General features: G+C 40.7%; 1 long non-coding RNA gene across 1 annotated transcript; it reads left to right on the forward strand.

Annotated features, from left to right (window-relative positions):
• Positions 1-750: 750 nt before the first annotated feature.
• Positions 751-18,819, forward strand: LOC309631886. Its single transcript, XR_014246627.1, has 2 exons — positions 751-9,677; positions 9,787-18,819. It is a non-coding gene; the product is annotated as an uncharacterized lncRNA (long non-coding RNA).
• The last annotated feature ends 471 nt before the right edge of the window (positions 18,820-19,290 follow it).

Here is a 19,290-nt window from a genome sequence, read left to right on the forward strand (position 1 = left end):
CTAAGCAGAAAAGATAAGGCCACAACTAGATATATGAAAAATGAGAAAGGAAAAATCTCATTGATAAAGGCAAATATACAGTAAAAGTGGTAAATCAAGCACATATAAAGCTAGTAGGAAGGTTAAAAGACAAAAGTAGTAAAATCATCTATATCCACAATAAACAGTTAAGGATATCCGAAATAAAAAGGCATAAAACATGATATCAAAAACAGTAAACATGGGGGTGCGGAGTATAAATGCAAGGTTGTTAAAATGCAAAGTGTTTGACCTTAAGAGATAAGCAACTGAAAATATTCTATATATAGATTGCTACCTATAAACCTAATGATAGCCACAAACCAAAAATCTATAATAGATACACACATGAAAGAAAAAGGAATCCAAACATAACACTACAGACCGTAATTAAATCAAAGAGAAGAGAGCAAAAGATGAAGCAAAGAACAAAAACAAACCATCAAAAAACCTCACAAACAATTAATGAAATGGCAATAAATACCTATGTATCAATAACTACTTTATTTTTTTTAATAAATTTATTTATTTATTTATTTTTGGCTGAGTTGGGTCTTCATTGCTGCGTGCAGGCTTTCTCTAGTTGTGACGAGCAGGGGCTGCTCTTTGTCACGGTGCGTGGGCTTCTCATTGCGGTGGCTTCTCGTTGCAGAGCACGGGCTCTGGGCTTCAGTAGTTGTGGCTCATGGGCTCAGTAGTTGTGGCTCGCGGGCTCTAGAGTGCAGGCTCAGTAGTTGTGGTGCACGGGCTTAGTTGCCCTGTGGCATGTGGGATCTTCCCGGACCAGGGCTCGAACCCGTGTCCCCTGCATTGCAGGAGGATTCTTAACCACTGCGCCACCAGGGAAGCCCACAATAATTACTTTAAATGTAAATAGAATAAATGCTCCCATCAAAAGACAAAGAGTGGCTTATAAATATATTTATAATCCACAATATCGTGTTAGCTATCTATATATCTGCAAAGAAGAAATCCAGAAGTTAAGACACCATAATGATAGGAATTGTTGGTCTTGCTAATATGATCACGGGCATTTTTATTTTCATCTTTACCCTGTTTCTCTGAATTTCTTCAATGAGCATCTTTACCAGCATGTCCCATTTAAGAGCTGGTTGACTTTTGTTGACTCACATCATTCCTCTGAACCTCATTCTCCTGATCTATAAAATAAGAACCACCAATATCATGTGATTGCTATGATATGAAAAACGTTTAGAAAAAAAGCCTAACAAATAGAAAATGCTCATTAAATATTTGCTACTATAAAAGTCAATGTTTATTAAACATGCAATATTTTACAATACTCTGCTGAGAAAAAGTATTCATAAAATAGCTCCCAGGCAAAATAGAAACCATTTCCATTTCTGCAGAAATCAAGACCCTTCCATAGCTCCCTCACATTCATGTCAGATAACCCTCCAGAGACCACTAGCTTTATCTTGAGATCAACAGGGCAAGCAGGAGTGCCAGAGGAAACAGGAAACCCAGGCCTGAGGAGCCTGCAGCCAGCACTAACAGCCCAAAGACCCACTAGACCCGCCAGACTCACCACTTCCCTCCCCTCCCCAATTCAGGCCACGCCCTCCTACCACTGACTTGGGGTGTCCAGCCACAAGGTCCCCACCTTCCTGCCTTCTCCTTGAGCACACAGCCCGGCAGACAGGATGTCACCGCTGCAAGCATTCACCTTCTTCTCCTCCTGGGCTCGTGAGTCACTTCCTGACCATTTCAGTCTCGATGAGTGAGCAAACAAATTCTTTGATGGGGGCACAGGTTCGATCCCTGGTTGGGGAACTAAGATCTAGATGCCCTGAGACATGGCCAAAAAAAAAAGAAAGAAAGAAAGAAGAAGGAGTACATGCCAAGACCAGAAGAGCTAACACTGTGTGTGTGTGTGTGTGTGTGTGTGTGTGTGTGTGTGTGTGTGTGTGTGTGTGAATGAATTCTCTATCAGTGTTCTCAATGCTTTGCATGTATTAGCTCCTTTAAACAGCACTAGCTATAAGGTTTTTTTTCTTATCATGAAACATATTTGACTCATGAGGCATATAAAGTACCAGGTGGTACAGTCACTTGTCCAAATCACACAGCTGGTACATGGCTAGTTGGCAGAGTAGGTTAGGAACCTAGATAATCTAGCTCCTCTCAACTATTACACTAAACCACTTCTTAATTGAAAGACAATAAAAGGATCAATCCATTGTTCCCATTCCCACAGAGGAGACTGTACTGAGCATTACAGAACACTAACTGACATACATTACACACATGACTGACATACATTACATACATGACTGACATACATTACTTGTTGAAGCATATGCCCGGGATTTGAGTGAGTAGGTGTCTTCACAGAATAAGCAAAATGCCAAGAAATTATCTGTTGGCCTTTCAATGTAAAACAAAAAAAATTCTTATTTTCTATTTCTAATAGTACTATCTGCAGTGGGCTTTTGCTAAGAATGTGGATATGATCCTTCAGCCTTTCTTCTCCCATTTCTGGTGGGTTTGTATTTCTTTAATTTACATCCTGACCTACACTGCTTATGACCATGACAGTCTCTTCATGGAGGGACCATTGACTTTTTGAGTCAAAAAATAACCTTCCCGACCCGTATAGCTTTAAAAAAATTTTTTTTGGAGTATAGTTTATTCACAATGTTGTGTTAGTTTCAGGTGTACAGCAAAGTGAATCAGTTATACATATACATATAGCCACTCTTTTTTAGATTCTCTTCCCATGTAGGTCATTACAGAGTATTGAGTAGAGTTCCCTGTGCTATACAGTAGGTCCTTATTAGTTATCTATTTTATATATAGTAGTAGTGTATATATCAGGCCCCTATATTTTTTATGCAAGCAAATGAAAGACCGGAAACTGAGTGGAAAACACCAAATGTGAGAAGAGGGGTCTTTTCCAAAAGGAATGCGTGGAAAGTGTGGATTAAGCTTCTTAAAATATTTTTGCTAAGTTCTCTGCGTGTATTTTTTCGTGTAATATACAGAAGAGCAGTGTACCTTAGCTATATGATGACTTTGGAGAAACAGATCTCAGGAGATAAAAGTTATATCAGCTTTTCGATATTATCCCTTGGAAAAAATAGTGACCAACTAACACAATGATGAACCAAGGGAAAGAGGCAAATAATTTATGTTGCATTCAAATGATAGAATATTATGAAGCCATTAAAATGGCATTTTTGAAGATTTCTTAATAAAAGTGAAAATGTTTAAATTGAATTATCAAAAAAATCACATAAAGTACAAACGAATATACATCCAATCTCAATTCCGTACATGTCTATATTGGTGGAAGAAACAAAATGAAAGGAATATGGGAGTTGTAATGTAGGGTTTTTTCCTGATAGGGTAGATGGGTTATTTTCTTCTTTATATTTTTAATGACTTTCTACATTTTTAAAAAACAGACTACAAGAATTTTTACAATTAAAATCCTATTTAACAAGGTAGTTTTCTTTTGTTGTTCAAGAATATTAAAAATACATACAATTTGAAAACATCATAAATGGCTTATTGTGTCAGGCACTATTATTTACACTTTATATCATTTTCATTTTTAGTGTGTTAATGTAACTTTCTTAAGTCTCTGAAAGATATTTTTTGAGGCAATTAGAGAGGCAGAAACCGAGACACCAAGAGATTAAATAACTCAGCCAACATCAGAAGGGGTAAGCAAGTTGTATAGAAGGGTGCTTATTTTCATAGGTCATTAATAATGATATTCACATAAACTGTTTTTTTTAACATCTTTATTGGAGTATAATTGCTTTACAATGGTGTGTTAGTTTCTGCTTTATAACAAAGTGAATCAGCTATACATATACATCTATCCCCATATCTCCTCCCTCTTGCGTCTCCCTCCCACCCTCCCTATCCCACCCCTCTAGGTGGTCACAAAGCACTGAGCTGATCTCCCTGTGCTATGCAGCTGCTTCCCACTAGCTATTGGTTTCACATTTGGTAGTGTATATATGTCCATGCCACTCTCTCACTTCGTCCCAGCTTACCCTTCCCTCTCCCTGTGTCCTCAAGTCCATTCTCTACATCTGCGTCTTTATTCCTGTCCTGCCCCTGGGTTCTTCAGAACCTTTTTTTTTTTTTTTTAGATTCCATATATATGTGTTAGCATACAGTATTTGTTTTTCTCTTTCTGACTTACTTCACTCTGTATGACAGACTCTAGGTCCAGCCACCTCACTACAAATAACTCAATTTCGTTTCTTTTTATGGCTGAGTGATATTCCATTGTACATATGTGCCACATCTTCTTTATCCATTCATCTGTCGATGGACACTTAACTTTTTAAGGACCTAATATATTTTCAAAATAGAAAGTTATTTAAAAGAGCAGAATATTATGAAACTATATGTGTAAAGCCCAGTTAAATTTTAAAAAAATGTGTAATGATCCAAGCAAACATATTACTATGAATAAATGTGTAGAGAAAACACTTAAAAGTAAAAGATGGAGAGTGGCATTGACATATATACACTACCAAATGTAAAGTACATAGCTAGTGGGAAGCAGCTGCATAGCACAGGGAGATCAGCTCGGTACTTTGTGACCACATAGAAGGGTGGGATAGGGAGGGTAGGAGGGAGACTCAAGAGGGAGGGGATATGGGGATATAAGTACACGTATAGCTGATTCATTTTGTTATAAAGCAGAAACTAACACAACATTGTAAAGCAATTATACTCCAATAAAGATGTTTTAAAAAAAGTAATAGATGATGGCTATTACATATTTTCATCACTTTGTAACACATTTGATTTTCTTCAATGAACATCTGTTACTTATCCAAGCTCCCACATTTCCCAGCTTTTTAACATGGGATAAGGTACCTTTGCCACACTGTTCTCATAGGTCAAAGTGAGATAATAATACCACTAACTCTCAAGATTGAGAAGTATAAATGAAAGAATACGAAAAAAATATTTAGAACGGTGCCAGCAAATCCTCAGCAGATTTGTAGTAGAAATACCCTGCCTACGTCTTCCTCCTGTCTCGCCAAGTCACACGACACCTGGATCTTCCAAAACCCCACTTTCCTGCCTTCTTCTTGGTGACATGGTCAGGCAGACAGGAAAATGTCACTGCTGGGCACGTCCATATTTTTCTCCCTCTGGGCTTGTAAGTTGCTCTTAAGAGATGAAATACATTCTTTATTATTTCCACTTTCTGTGTCAGATGTTTATGGGAATTTCCCTGAAAATAAATTTTTTTTTTTTTTTGTGGTTGGACATGGGCAGTTAAAGTTAGAGCAACCTAAAATGTCATCTTCCAGAGCAACAGAAAAAGAAATAACATATCCTGTATGAAGAAGACTTTGAAAATATAGTTATACACTGGTATTTGCAGAAATCCAACGAAATTATGACACATCAGATGTTTGTCATCTCAATAAAAACCCCAGTCTGAGTTCACTTAGGTGAGAAACAAAGCAAATTTGAGGCAAGAAAATTTTCAAGCACCCAGTTCAATCCTTGCCATAAACTTCATAGAAGCTGTGGCCACTGATTACAGTGTGGTGGGACCCACAGCACTAGAGGTGCCAACAGAGCCTAACAACTGCCTCTGACGGGGCTCTGCCCCATCACCGCCTTCCCACAGGAGCAAACTCAGCTAGTTCCTGCCTGGGCTCCCAGCCTCTGCCTCACTGTCTCTGCTACTTTCCTGAGCTTTCCAGGAAGCCATCTTGGCTTGTCCTTATACATCAGGCCCTATCTTGAGCAGGAAGCATTTCTGACCATGATGTTCCCAAATCTTCCTTTAACACAACTTCCCAATGAACTAAAGTCTTGTCTGGGAAGGAGTAGACACAGGTTTCATTTATCTTATCACCATCCAGAGATTTCCAGTAACTGTGAATTGTTCAGGCTGAGGGAAGGAATCACTGCCTACCAGGACTCCTAGACTTGGTACATATATATTACCACACATAATTATCACAACTCCCCTGCATGATAATCATTATTTGCCCATTTTATAGGTAAAGAAATTAAAGCTTAGAGAATTAAAATGATTGGCGAGAGACAGAAAGTCTTTGCTTTTTTTAACTGGACCTTGAGGCTATCCTGAAAATTTAAAGATCACAATTCTATAACAAACAGAATACTTGAGGTAAATTTGGGACGGAGCAAGTGTCTTTTTTTCTGGGGCAGGAGCAAGATGGTTCCTCGCTTCACATGCAAGGCTCTGCCAGCCTGACTTCATCAGAGTAGAGGTCTGAGCTACTGGAGTCAATAGATGAGCCCACCAAATTGTGAGTAACCCTCGGTTCTGCCTATGAAAAAAGAGGGAAGATGGACCAAGAGCGGAACAGCTAACAATTCTGTGTGTGAGAGAATTCTCTATTAGTGTTCTCAGTTCTTTGCACATATTAAGTCTCTTAACCCACACGGTAACCCAGGAGACCTCTTCTGTTACTGTCATGAAGCCATTGACTCACGAGATAAATAAGATACTACTTGTCTCAGGAATTTGTCCAAGTCACACAGCTGGTACCTGGCACAATAGGGTTGGACCCAGGAAATCTAGCTCCAGGGTCTGTCCTCTTCATCATAAGAGGATAAAAAGAAGTACTATGCATCGTTCCTACCTCCATGGAGAAAATAAAAGTCACCTTTGTGGAACACTCACTGGCACAATCTATTATTTTATACTGAGTCATGTGAGCAGGATTTGAGTCATTAGCAGTCTTCACAGAATATGTGAAATGCCAATAAGTTACCAATTTATTTTCCAAAGTATAAAATAATAAAAATCTATTGTTTTCTGATGCCACCTCTCAAATAATTGTGAAACAAAGGACTATCCTGTAATCCATGCATTCTTTTTATGCAGTACATACTAGGCACCACCTGGATGTCATTTTGCATCTGTGCCATGAGTATTCCCTTATTTATTTGATAATTTCCAAAGTCATGGCAACGTATTCACCCCCATCATCCCGTCTACTAAATATTCCAGCTCTATTTCTAATTCAGGGAAGCCATGGAAAGAAAGAAGGGGGATTCACAGGAAAGACTGACATAGAGTCAGTCTGTCAGCCTTTCTCTTCTTGCCTCTGAGGCAGGCAACCTTTTCTGATTGCATCCTGTCTGTTTAATTTCTGTCCATCTTATTCACTCAGTGTGGGCCGCCATTGATTTCTTGAAATTAAATAGGGCGTTACTGGTTACCTAAACTTTGAACACAAGCTAAGGTAGAGAGCCAGACCTTAGAGAAACCAAAGGTCTGAAAACATAAGCCCTTTTGAGACAGGAACTTGAGGACAAGCTTGTCAACCTACTTCTGCTCCCTTCTTGACATGGTTGCCCACTGAGTACTCAAAAGTGCCTCATAAAGCAGTATGAGGTGTCCAAAGCAGGACCCCCTGTGTCACATCTGAGAGGAGAAGTTTCCAGTAGGTTCTTATGTGTCAGACTAAATGGTGAATAACAGGGAAAGATTTACATTGTGTTCAAAGGGTAGAAAACTATGCAGCCGTTGAAAACAACGTTTTGTGGATTTATTAATAGAATTGAAAAATATCCACAATACAATATAAAGAAAATTCATGAGGATATAACAATCTATTAAAATTATAAAGGTTGTATTGATAGAAGAATTTAAAAAGAGGAGAGGGAGTTCTCCAAAATCTTAAGAATATTCTTGAGAAAACAAATGGTTTTATTTCTACTATGTACTTTGATAACCTAACTTTACTAAATGAGCTACTATGGTTTTACTGTAAAAAAGTATCTAACAAAGTAACTTTCTCTTGTTTGATAATAGTAATAATAAGATTTCATAACATCACTGAAGACTCAGGATGTGCCAGGTACTGATATCTGAGCATTTTCTTCATGTAATAGGATAATGTAAGCCTCCTAATACCTCTAAAAGATACGTATGCAGTCAAGGCGTACCTGTGGAAAGTGAGGCAAAAGAAGCTTAAATAATTCAGCTCATGTCAGATCGGACAAGTGGTATTGGAAGGTGTTTACTTATCTTTAGTCATTAAAAATAACATTCACATAGCTTAGTTAAAACAATGTTGCTTACTATCATAAGTTAACCAAAAGAGGAGAATATAAAGCCCCAAATGCAAATCCCACGTAAATGTATATTTATGTCAATAATATCCAGCAATCCCATCTCTAGCCATAAAAATGTACAGAAAAATTCAAACTAAAAGTAAATGATGGGTGCCTCTTTTGTCCTTTTTTATATCGTATTTTACCCATTTTCTTTGATAAACAAAGGTTATTTATGTGAGTTATCACATTGACCAACTCCACGTCTCTGAATGAATCTGTTTGCCACTATCTTCACTGGTCACATGGTGATGATCATAATAGCTCCCTCACAGGCTGATTAAGAGGATTAAATAAAATTATAAGAGAACATTTAGAACCCTGCCTGACAAATAGCAAGTCCTCAGTGGATATTAGGTGCCATATTAATTTTAAAGATTACCGTTGCATATTAAACAGAACATTGTTTTTAAAATACTCCTGCATGTGACATAAAGTTCAGGAGACTGTTCTCAGGTCCAGGTTGAGTGAAGCTGATTTCCATACATCACTCTGTCTCACAGATCCACTAGCAGTTGTAATCTAGTCCCTTGTTGAAGGCACCCTGATTGTAAACAAAGTATGATTTCTCTGACTGGTAATTTGCATGGTAACATCTCAATTAATTTAAAAAAACACAAAAATACCCCAGTGCTTGTGCACATGGCATATTAAATAATGTCCAGGAGGGCTTCCCTGGTGGCGCAGTGGTTGAGAATCCACCTGTCAATGCAGGGGACACGGATTCGAGCCCTGGTCCGGGAAGATCCCACATGCCACGGAGCAACTAAGGCCGTGTGCCACAACTACTGAGCCTGTGCTCTAGAGCCCATGAGCCACAACTACTGAGCCTGCGTGCCGCAACTACTGAAGCCCGTACGCCTAGAGCCCTTGCTCTGCAACAAGAGAAGCCACCGCAATGAGAAGTCTGAGCACTGCAAAAAGAGTAGCCCCTGCTTGAAGCAACTAGAGAAAGCCCATGCACAGCAACGAAGACCCAACACAGACAAAAATAAATAAATAAAATAAATAAATTTAAAAATAATGTCCAGGAGATGTTCTAGTGTCTGATTTTTTTCTGTAGCATTACAGAAAAATAAAGGTTAGTTTTCATACCCGAGTCCTGGCTCACCAGCCAGTTACAGAAAGATAGACATAGGGAAAGAACACAGTAGGGATGTCCTCATATTTCTGTAGCAATGTTACTACAGCATGGAATTTCAGGGGGATGAGGTGAGTGGCTATGAGAACTGCTCCACCCCCAGGTATACACGTTCATCTCAGGGTTTTCTTTCCAGATCGTGAGCCTACTTAGCCCACCAGCCCAGCACTCAGGGGCAGGAAAACCCCATGAAACCAGAACTGCTCATATCCGTAGCAGGTCATGAAGAACCCTAGAGAACCACCCGACCTGATCCATCGCTTCTTCTGAGACACGAGATCCAGCCCGGCTCTCCTGCCACTGGCCTGAGACTTCCTGCCAGCAGAGCCCTCATTTTCTTACCTCCTCCCGGGGAGCCGGTCTGGGGACGGGATGGCACTCCTGGAAGCGGTCCTCTTCTCCTCCCTCTGGGCTTGTGAGTTGCCTCCGAATCATTTCAATCTACAGGAGAGACTGAAGAAGGTCTTTATTGTTGCCTCTTTACATGTCATTTGTTTATGGGAATTTCTCTTCTTTGCTTGCAGTTGGCCTTGGGCAATTAAAGTGGGAGCAACCTGAAATATCAGTTACTGGAGCAAGAGATAAGAGTGCAGTGATATCTTGCAAGGTGTCCTCTGCAGACTTTAGCCAAGAATACATCTACTGGTACCGGCATAAACCAGATCAGAGTATAGAACATCTAGCATACGTCGTAACAGGCCCTGCTCTAAATCACTTAGGAGGGAAGAAAAACAAGATTGAGGCCAGAAAAGACGTCCCCACTTCCACTTCTACCTTGAAAATAAGTTTCTTAGAGAAAGAAGATGAGGCCACGTACTACTGTGCCAGCTGGTTTAAGGTCCACAGTGTTAGAGTTTCTTGGGTAACACACACAAGAACCATCTCCAGCTCTGTGCCTACCCACATCCTCAATACCAGCAGCTACTGAGGCTGCACAGCTGAGAGCCCCGCCTAAGTCTCCCATTACAGAGAGCGAGTCCCAGGTGATTTTTTTTTTACTATCCAGAGATTACTTGGAAGTTACATGGCTCATCCTCAAAGAGGAAATCATCCATTGCCAGAAAACACGCTGGTGATAGTACATCTTATATCAACGTCACAACACTGTTGCAATGTAATTCTCACTTTTTCCACTTCAATACTAATAATTTGAGGCTTAGCGAGATAAAAATGACTTTTTAAACCTCCAAATCCCATGCTACTTCAACTCTCTCAGGCCATCCTGAATAAGTTCAGAGTTTGGTTACTCCCTACATCTTTGGGGTGAATGTGGGGTGGGGCTCTTGCCCTCCCTTGCAGGAAGGGGGTTACTGTTGACTCCTCACTCAGGGTTTGTGTGACAGCCCGACCAGCGCACTTGCGTGTGCACAGGCCTCTGACCCCCAGGGGCATTAGGTGATCACACAACAAGGTGGATACTCCTGTCAGGATCCTTTTCCCCGAGATTCTGCTGTGAACCTGCAGAGCATCACAGAGCCCATTTATTCAGGCTGCTACTCTTTCTCAGACACTGTTCTAAATCCTTTAGGTCTAATTGTTCTCATGTTTGGGACAATCCGTTGACATCAGTGCTATCATGATTCACATTTTATAGGTGATGGAAACAGAGGCATGGAGATGTGATTTCCTTTGTGGTGACAGTTACCGAATGGAGGCGGAAGCCTGCAGCCAGACGGGAAAAAAATAGTAGACTTTCTTTAGAAAGCATGCAAACAAGAAGACAATGGACAAAAATCTTTAAAATTTTGGAAGGGAAAACTGACATCTCAGCAAAAATATCCTGCGAAAGTAAAGGAGAATTGAAGAATTCTTAGACAAAACAGAAATCGAGGGAATTCATTGCCAGCCCACCTACTCTAAGAGATGTTGAAAGAAGTTATTCAGGCATCAAAAATATGGTATAGGTCAAAAATTTGAATTTCCATAAAGAAATGTGCACTAGGAGTATAATAAATGAAGGTAAACAGTAATCCCTTAAATCTTAATTTTAATTGCTCTAAAATAGGAGTTGGCAGGCATTTTCTGTGAGGACCAAAGAGCAATGATTTTCAGTTTTGTGGGCTGTGTAGTCTCTGCCCTTCAGCTTTGCCACGGCAGCATGAAGTCACTCTCCTTTTAGACCTTTAGGGACACGGAACTGCTATGACAACAGGGAGGGTATCTGTATTGAGAGGTCACTTTGGGAATTCCCTGGTGGTCCTGTGGTTAGGACTCAGCGCTCTCACTGCCAAGGACCCGGGTTCAATCCCTGGTTGGGGAACAAAGATTCCACAAGCAGCGAGGCGTGGCCAAAAAAAAAAAAAAAAGAAAGAGAGGTCACCTGCCAGGAGCTGTGGCCTTTAGTAAAGGGACACAACTGTCTGTCAATGCAAATCATCCATAAGTAATCTTTAATAGGAAGAGAAAAAAAATTTTTTACTTGAGCTAACCTGAAGACAGCCTAGGAGACACAGATTCAAGGACCACAGTGTTTCTCTCAGTAATTAGGATTGGAGTCGGCAAGATGTAAAGGGTGACTCTGAGTTGGCAGCTACTAGCAGGTACTGTTTCTGAAAGGGCTTGTAGTGTCCTTGATTTGATACACTTCAGAAAATTCAAGTTCTCCGTAGCGCAGGAACGTGTCGGAGACCACATCCACAATGGCACCCGGCTCCATTTGGGATGCCCCAAACAGCTTTGTTTCTGTCGGAACAAAGGACAGACATTGAACATGACAAGGGCACACTTCATCAAGGTTTCAAAGAGACAGATTAGTATGTACATGGCGACTCAGCTTGACCTTGGTGTCTGGAAAGGAAATCTCATCTTCAAAGGAGTACTAGCATTGACCTCATAGGAAGGGAAGGGCATTCATTTGTATCTTCAAAGTGGACATTCTAAATAATCTGGTAATGCATTCTTTTTTTTTTTTTCTTGAATGGTTAAAGCGAATGTGCAATATATGTTTGACAGGCCATAAGACAGGCTGTTTTAGTTAGCACGAAGTTCAAGCCAAATGAGGTATAAGCAAGAATGACTTCCCCATACCTCAATATGTGAACATGTCTTCCATCAATACCTACCTATCTTAGCTTGGGTTCCCCAGAATATATGACTTGGGATATGAGTATATAAGTAGTTTATTTGGGAGGTGCAGGCAAACAAGCAGAGCAGTAAGGAAAGGAAACATGAAAGGCAAGGCAGATGATAAAGTGTATTTCGGTAACCAGTTACTAGGTGACTGCAGAGAGCATAACAGGGGTTCAAAACTGAGTGATGAATTGTGTAATGGATTTCCCGTTCTGCTCTCCTGTTTTGTGGACTGGCCATGTAAAAAGAATAGAATCTGTGGGACCCTAAGCGATCTGATAGTCAACGTGGCGGTGAACCAGGGAATCTTGCTAAGAGTCAGAACACTGCAAGGAAGTACTTACAGAGTAGAAAAATGTTCACGGTATCATATTAAGTAATAAAGACAGAGCACAACCTAAATATACGATATCACTATATCTATGTGAAACAGTTTTTTTAAATGAACAGAAATTAATCTGTAAGCGAATGTACCAACTGTTACCAAGTAACTGCCTCTGAGCGATGGGACAAAAAGCAATTGCCTTCTCTTCTGTTTGTATTTCTTTATGATCCATACTGAGGATGCACTCATTATATATTAGGAAATAACAATGGCTTTTGTTTTTAAGGTATATTAAGGCACTACAAGGACACAGCATCTCTAAGGATCCCATTTAATGGTCACATTCAAAAATAAGAGAATCTGAAATGTCTTCTTTAGCTGGGTTATCTAAAGTATAGAGCAGCATCATACACAAGAAAGCTGTCCCTTTAGCCTACATCTGAGATTGCCTGATGCAGTGTAGTCACCGTCAAAGATGTCAGATTAGAAGTTTCCCATGAGGCTTGTCAAGTGTGGACTTAGGCCTCTTTCTCCCTCCTTCTCCCTCTCCCTCCCTCTGTTAAGACCAATAAAGGACTTTAGTCCTTTAACAAGAAAATGGGTTCTTAACACTAACATCACTGGTTGGTGAAAATCACACAGTAATGAGAGGAATCTGCTGATGAATTAGCAGACCTATTTCCGCAGGATGTTTTGAGCATTACCACGAGCCCCTTTCTCTGCAGTCTATGGGTCTTAGCTGTGTGTTCCGAGCACCACTTCCTCTTAGTAAGTCAGTCCTCCGGTTTGCTCTGCAATCTTCCCACTATTCAGTTACCTCTCCTGACTGGAGCTGGCAGCATGCTGCTCCTGCCCCAGGTCTTGGTGGTGGCCTCCCTCTGGACATGTGAGTGGCTTTACCCAAGGGAGGGGATAGATCACGGACAGTCCCATCACCCCTTTCAGGTGGACACTCGTCACGTGGTCATTCAAGCTAAGCTGACAAATTCCATCATCACCTTGAATTCTTTGGGAAGAAAATGTAAACATCAGTCCCCAGGCTTTTCATGAGGAGAGAACACATGTAGACTATGTTAATGAACATCAAAACTTCGCTAATTTTTCCTCTTGTTTTTCTTTCAGACACAAGTGGAGATATTCAAATAACACAACGCATAACATCCATTACCAAGAAAAAAGGAAATACGGCATCTCTTGAATGCCAGATAAAAACGGATATGTTAAAGAAGAGTGTATACATCCACTGGTACCGACAGAAGCCAGAGCAGCCTCTAAACCGAATTCTGTATATTTCCTCCAATGAAAATGTTGTTCACGAACAAGGGATTAGTGAGGAAAGATACAAAGCAAGGAAATGGCCAAATAATTCACTTGTGAGCCTCAGGATACACGGAGCAACCGAGGAGGATGCGGCACTGTACTACTGCGCCTGCTGGGATACACGGTGCGCAAGGGCGCCGCTGTCATTGAACAAAAACCCTCCCCCGCCATCACACCTGTGCAAACACACACCTCTCCTCCTTTCTGCCTCCCATAAAGGACTTTTCTCCTGCACGTGTGTCCTGAGCAGTGTCTGAGCAAGTAGCCCAAGGACCTGATCTGTGAGGCTTCTTTCAGCTAGGTCACTTTATCCTCCATCCTCACCTCTGGGGTCTTGGTACAGTTTGTAAGTGCCCCAAATTGTCTCTGCTTCACCATCTATGGGAGCCTCCTGGGACGGAAGCCATAATCCAGTGCTGAACATGATGTGTTGGCTTGGAAAGAAGAATGAATGAATGAATGAATGAATGAATGAGTGATGGAAGATACAAGTCCTTTTTAGTGACATGGGACTGGGTTTCTAACTCCTGCCTACCCACTCACTGACAGGGTGATATAGGAGAGTTACTGAATTGTTTATTTCTGTTTTCCCAATTTTATTTTCTTTTATTTATTTTTTAAAAAAATTTCCTTTGAGGTATAGTTGATTTACAGTGTTTTGTTAGTTTCAGGTGTACAGCAAGTGAATCAGTTATATACACACACTCTTTTTTAGATTCTTTTCCATATAAATCATTATAGAGTATTGAGTAGAGTTCCCTGTGCCATACAGTAGGTTCTTGTTGATTATCTATTTTATACATAGTAGTGTGTATATGTCAGTCCCAATCTCCCAATTTATCCATTCCCTGCACCACACCCCCGCTTATGCTGTGGTAACCATAAGTTTGTTTTCTACATCTGTGACTCTACTTCTGTTTTGTAACTAAGTTCATTTATACCTTTTTTTTAGATTCCACATATAAGTGATATCATATGGTATTTGTCTTTCAGTGTCTGACTTACTTCACTCAGTATGACAATCTCTAGGTCCATGTTTTCCCAGTTTTAAGCGGGCATGGTGCTAACAACTGCATAGGTTGCTGAAGACTGAATGAGGTTCACATATGAACGTTTCAGCACGGTGCTCAACAAATCACAGTGTCCTCTCCAACTATGACTAAACCACTTCACTGAGCCATCACAGCTAAAATAGGAGCTGAGGACCCTTTAAAAATCACATCTTACACTGTCCTCCAAACCACAGGAAAGCATAGCTTTAATGCTGACAAACTAAGAATGGTGAATAGGAAAAATTGCAGGGTAACGAACCAAGGGGATTTTGTTTCCTTCAACACTTTTCTTCATTCACAGCAAAATGAAGAAATGTCATATAATAACATCGTAGTATCCTAAGCAATAACTACAGTAATTGTTAGTATTTACCCAGCTTTGTGAGCTTTCTGCAAGCTAATGATCTATATAATATACAACCTTCTATATAAGGTTGTGGGATCATTATTGATGTATTACTATCTACAGTAATGATAATATCCTTCTAATTCTCATGAGAGCCATACAAAAAATCTATAACTCACAGAGTGAAAACGAGCCCAAGGATAAGTGTGTTTGAAGCAACACGTAAAGGAAAAGTAGGAGATCATTTCTCCCAAGGTGATGTTAACATCAAATGATTATAACATAAATGGTTTTTGATGAGCTTGTCAGGAGTCTGAAAGCTCCTTTATACCAGGAAGATGATCAAAATCACACTGCGACACATCTTACTGCGAAAGACTTTCATTGGCTCTAAAGCAAACCTTCCTCCCGTATTCTTGCCTCCACAGAACCAGGGCTGCCACTGCGTCCTCTGTCCTGTCCTGATTCACACCCGATTCTTACTAATCACTGGCCATGCCAACCACGTGGATTTTCCTTGTATCTTTGGCTTGGGTTTGTAGGTTGACTTTTCTCCTTTCTTGTCTTTCTATTGTTTTTGTGACCAGCGTCAGCCTTTTTAAGTGCCTCTGATTGTCCCCCTTGCTTTTCAGATGGAGACACCAACATGAGAATTTCTCAGGATCAACTCTCCTCTCCCCGAAGACTAGACAGAACAGTGAACATAAGTTGCAAACTGTCTGGGGTTCCCCTGGAGAATGCCATTGTGCACTGATATCAAGAGAAAGAAGGGGAGCCCCTGAAGCGAATCCTTTATGGCTCAGCTGACAGTTACAATCTGGATGAACCTAATTCCAGCTTGGAGACAGATAAGAAAGAGGATGGAATCATTTACCTGATAATCAATAACGTTGTCAAATCCGTTGAAGCCACCTACTACTGTGCCTGCTGGGATGTCACAGTGTCACAGAGTCAGAAGGGACCTGGAAGAAAACCTTCTCTATTACTAACTCTCAACCCACCTCACACTCAGGCAACCACGACAGACTCTTCAATTCTCTTAATCATGGGTTCATAGTTGTAGGAACAGGAAGGGCCTTTAGGACAAATTTAGTCCAATGCCCACACTTCAGATGAGGAAGCTGGGGCCCAGAGATGGCAAGTGGCTTTTTGCAAAGCCAGTTAACCACAGAGGTAGGACACACCTGCGTTTCAGATTCTCAGTCCAGTGCCTTTTCTTGCCTCTCTTGTGGTTAGCGTTGAACTCCTTTTAGCGCAATTGCATTTCTCTCAAAGGGAGCTGTGACAAGAATGGCTTGTCTTCATAAGTGATGTCCCCAGAACCCAATTAAGTCTGATGTGTAGGTAAATTGTGTGACTGACACACTGTTAAGAAGGGATAAAGGTCAGCAGGGGATGGACTCCCAGCTCTGTCTAGCTCCCTGTTGTTTTCCTATGGCTACCCTATTATCCTATTACCAGTCCCCCTTCATTTCTGTAGCTTCCTATCTGTTCTGAAATCCTCAATGATTGGAATAATTTTCCTGGCATACACATCAAACATAGGGATTGCTTTCTTCACGAATACGTTTGTAAATTATTTGCCACTTACCGAAGGACCTGCCCAACTAAGCCCTAAATTTCCTGCTCTTCAGTCTGAAACCTGGGACCAGTCCTAACTGGATGGTCGTGCACTTGGTCCCAAGTTTGGTAGCCCTGATCTGCTTTTTGCAGTTCTTACCAGCCAGACTTGAAAATAACATGAAGAACAGCAATAACAACAAAATCTATACCCTTACAATACAGCTAAATACCTCTCTTCTTGGATTTCTAATAAGTAGCCAGAATAAAATTATTGATTCCAATTCCATTCCTTCACCCCAATCTGCACAATTTGCATTATTTTCCCCCCAAACTTTCCTATCTCAGTAAACAGCAAAGGTCTGTGTGTCATTTAACACCATACAAGAATACTTGGTAAAAACAGATAGTGTTTTCTCGACCTTCCACATCTTTGGCTTTCTTTGGTATTCAGAAAAAAGAAATGAGGAAACCTGACAGTTCTTTAGGTATTTCCCGTCGTATGAGATCTGAAAGGAGGAGACAAGAGACCCTGGGAACTGTGGATTCATCTGGTAGAAAGGAAACCACAAACCAGGCCAGAGCCTATGGTGTGCTATCTGAGAACAGAATTGGCTGTCAAGACAAAGCCCAAAACCAAAACTCTCAGCTCTGAGGCAGAGAACTCCCACTCCTCTCTCTCTCTGACTTGGTGCAAGTGTAGAAACTCTTATTTTCCAGCTGACACATGCAGGGTAATCAGCAAGCCCAGCACAGAAATAATCACATAATCCTAACAATAATTATAATATGAGATTCATAACTTCTGATGATCTGCCAAGTTTGGTTGAATTTGGTCAACTATGAAGTCATCATGACACCTGAAAAAGCAATGCAAAACTTCAAGGAATCCTTTTGAAACTTGTGCTTTACTTCACTTGACTTGCTTGTTATTTCTGTATTCATTCCTCATACTGAAGAATTTAAGTTGCCTTTGTTGGTCACCTTAGAATGTGGTGAGTGAGGGGTGTGTGTGTTTGCATGTGTCACATAAAGCAGGGTTAAGAGCAAAATGATTTTTGTACACAACACTAAGATTTTTCCATTCTTTCCAAGAAAATGAGTTCTCTGTTCCTGAAATTTTGCATCATCTTTTCTAGATACGTTATCTCATGTGCACTTTACAAAAGTCCTGAGCAACAGATATTATCGCCTCCCTTTTAAAGATGAGGAAACCGACACTCTGAGATGTGCCCAAGGACACATCACCAGGAGCAGAGGAGCTAGAATTGGAACCTGATCTTTCTGGTTTTAAAACGTCTTTTTCTTCACTTTCAACCTCCTTAATGGTAATTTGTTTTCTCCCATTTGAATTCTTTAGAAGCTCTGATAAACCTGTTAATATTTATTGCACCTGCCCTTCCGTCCATCCCCACTGTCACTGCAATAAGCTGGGTCCTCAGACGCCTCTCAGTGGCTCATGGTGACTGTCTCTGAAACATGTCTGCTTCACCGGCGCTGCTCCCCTGACCAGCCCACCTTCCTGCTCTTACATTACCTTCTGATCATGTCACTAAAACCTTCAGTAAGTCACTACCATTTATTCTTTTCAAAAAATATTTATTTGAAAATACTGGAAAAAAGTAAACATTCTCCAACTTTCTCCTTCTGAAACATTAAGTATTAAGTAAAGGTGCCTCCTAATCCTCTTCCCTTTCCAAGCTCCCCTACACAACAGACCCAATTAGTCCCCTACTTCTTTCCAGCTCACATCTCTAGATTCTTTTTCACTTAGATATTTATCTACTTGGAACCCAATTTATATGGTATGAGGTAGAGAGCTATTTTTGCTTTTTCCAACAGGGTAATCAATAGTCCAAAGCTTGTTTTAAAATAATCTATTATTTCCCTATTATTAAAAAATACCAGATCACTGGGGCTTCCCTGGTGGCGCAGTGGTTGAGAATCTGCCTGCCAACGCAGGGGACACGGGTTCAGACCCTGGTCTGGGAAGATCCCACATGCCGCGGAGCAACTAAGCCCATGCACCACAACTACTGAGCCTGTGCTCTAGAGCCCCCGAGCCACAACTACTGAAGCCCGTGCGCCTAGAGCCCGTGCTCCGCAACAAGAGAAGCCACCGCAATGAGAAGCCCACGCACCACAACGAAGAGTAGCCCCCGCTCGCCACGATCAGAGAAAAGCCTGTGGGCAACAACGAAGACCCAACGCAGCCAACAACAGTAAATAAAATAAAATAAAATAAATAAATAAAAAATACCAGATCACATTTTAATATCAGCATACACTTGGATCATCTTCTGGAGGATTTCTGTGTTATATAAGTTTCACTATTCTTACACCTTTATCCTACTAT

Source organism: Balaenoptera borealis (assembly GCF_965194805.1).
Source record: "Balaenoptera borealis genome assembly, chromosome: 7".
NCBI lineage: Eukaryota > Metazoa > Chordata > Mammalia > Artiodactyla > Balaenopteridae > Balaenoptera > Balaenoptera borealis.